The following is a 2,500-nucleotide window of genomic DNA, read 5'->3' as shown; positions in this document are numbered from 1 at the left end:
GAGGGTCGCGCTCGTGCATCGTACCCGTGGATCGTTCACGGCCGTGCATCGTGCCCGTGCGTCGTGCCGTGCATTGTTCATGGCCGTGCACCGCGCCCGTGCATCGCGCCCGTGCATCGTTCATGGCCGAGCGCCGTGCCCGTGCATCGTGCCCGTGGATCGTTCACGGCCGAGCATCGCGCCCGTGCATCGTACCCGTGGATCGTTCACGGCCGTGCATCGTGCCCGTGCGTCGTGCCGTGCATGGTTCATGGCCGTGAACCGTGCCCGTGCATCGCGCCCGTGCATCGTCCATGGCCGAGCGTCGTGCCCGTGCATCGTGCCCGTGGATCGTTCGTTCATGGCCAAGGGTCGCGCCCGTGCATCGGGCCCGTGGATCGTTCATGGCCGAGCATCGCGCCCGTGCATCGTTCGTTCATGGCCGAGGGTCGCGCTCGTGCATCGTGCCCGGGCATCGTTCATGCCCGAGCGTCGTGGCCGTGCATCGTGCCCGTGCATCGTTCATGGCCGTACGTCGTGCCCGCGCGTCGTGCCCGTGCATCGTTCATGGCCGAGCGTCGTGGCCGGGCATCGTGCCCGTGCATCGTTCATGGCCGTGCGTCGTGCCCGCGCATCGTGCTCGTGCATTGTTCATGGCCGAGCGTCGTGCCCGTGCATGGTTCATGGTCGTGCCGTGCATCGTTCATGGCCGAGCGTGCATCGTTCATGGCCGAGCGTCGTGCCCGCGCGTCGTGCCCGTGCATCGTTCATGGCTGAGCGTCGTTCCCGTGCGTCGTGCCCTGCATCGTTCACGGCCGAGCGTCGTGCCCGTGCATGGTTCATGGTCGTGCATCGTGCCCGTGTGTCGTGCCGTGCATCGTTCATGGCCGAGCGTCGTGCCCTTGCATGGTTCATGGCCGTGCATCGTGCCCGTGCATCGTTCGTGGCCGAGCGCGTGCCCGTGCATCGTTCAAGGCCATGCGTCGTGCCCGTGCATCGTGCCGTGTATCGTTCATGGCCGAGCGTCGTGCCCGTGCATCGTGCCCGTGCATCGTTCACGGCCGTGCGTCGTGCCCGTGCGTCGTGCCCGTGCATCGTTCACGGCCGAGCGTCGTGCCCGTGCGTCGTGCCCGTGCATCGTTCACGGCCGTGCGTCGTGCCCGTGCATCCAGCCTTGTATCGTTCATGGCCGAGCGTCGTGGCCGTGCGTCGTGCCCGTACATCGTTCACGGCCGTGCACCGTGCCCGTGCGTCGTGCCGTGCATGGTTCATGGCCGTGCACCGTGCCCGTGCGTCGTGCCGTGCATGGTTCATGGCCGTGCACCGTGCCCGTGCGTCGTGCCGTGCATGGTTCATGGCCGTGCACCGCGCCCGTGCATCGCGCCCGTGCATCGTTCATGGCCGAGCGTCGCGCCCGTGCATCGTGCCCGTGGATCGTTCACGGCCGAGCATCGCGCCCGTGCATCGTACCCGTGGATCGTTCACGGCCGTGCATCGTGCCCGTGCGTCGTGCCGTGCATGGTTCATGGCCGTGCACCGTGCCCGTGCATCGCGCCCGTGCATCGTTCAAGGCCGAGCGTCGCGCCGTGCATCGTTCCCGTGGATCGTTCACGGCCGAGCATCACGCCCGTGCATCGTTCGTTCATGGCCGAGGGTAGCGCCCGTGCATCGTGCCCGTGGATCGTTCACGGCCGAGCATCGCGCCCGTGCATCGTACCCGTGGATCGTTCACGGCCGTGCATCGTGCCCGTGCGTCGTGCCGTGCATGGTTCATGGCCGTGCACCGTGCCCGTGCATCGCGCCCGTGCATCGTTCAAGGCCGAGCGTCGCGCCGTGCATCGTTCCCGTGGATCGTTCACGGCCGAGCATCACGCCCGTGCATCGTTCGTTCATGGCCGAGGGTAGCGCCCGTGCATCGTGCCCGTGGATCGTTCACGGCCGTGCATCGTGCCCGTGCGTCGTGCCGTGCATGGTTCATGGCCGTGCACCGTGCCCGTGCATCGCGCCCGTGCATCGTGCCCGTGGATCGTTCACGCCCGTGCATCGTTCGTTCATGGCCGAGGGTCGTGCTCGTGCATCGTACCCGTGGATCGTTCACGGCCGTGCATCGTGCCCGTGCGTCGTGCCGTGCATGGTTCATGGCCGTGCACCGCGCCCGTGCATCGCGCCCGTGCATCGTTCATGGCCGAGCGTCGCGCCCGTTCATCGTGCCCGTGGATCGTTCACGGCCGAGCATCGCGCCCGTGCATCGTACCCGTGGATCGTTCACGGCCGTGCATCGTGCCCGTGCGTCGTGCCGTGCATGGTTCATGGCCGTGCACCGTGCCCGTGCATCGCGCCCGTGCATCGTTCAAGGCCGAGCGTCGCGCCGTGCATCGTTCCCGTGGATCGTTCACGGCCGAGCATCGCGCCCGTGCATCGTTCGTTCATGGCCGAGGGTCGCGCCCGTGCATCGGGCCCGTGGATCGTTCATGGCCGAGCATCGCGCCCGTGCATCGTTCGTTCATGGCCGAGGGTCGCG

Source organism: Syzygium oleosum, unplaced genomic scaffold (genome assembly GCF_021117445.2).
Source record: "Syzygium oleosum isolate NSW1041296 unplaced genomic scaffold, Sole_v2.1 Sole_v2.36, whole genome shotgun sequence".
Classification (NCBI taxonomy): domain Eukaryota; kingdom Viridiplantae; phylum Streptophyta; class Magnoliopsida; order Myrtales; family Myrtaceae; genus Syzygium; species Syzygium oleosum.
The sequence above is the reverse complement of the archived record's forward strand: the minus strand, read 5'-3'. Positions refer to the sequence as shown.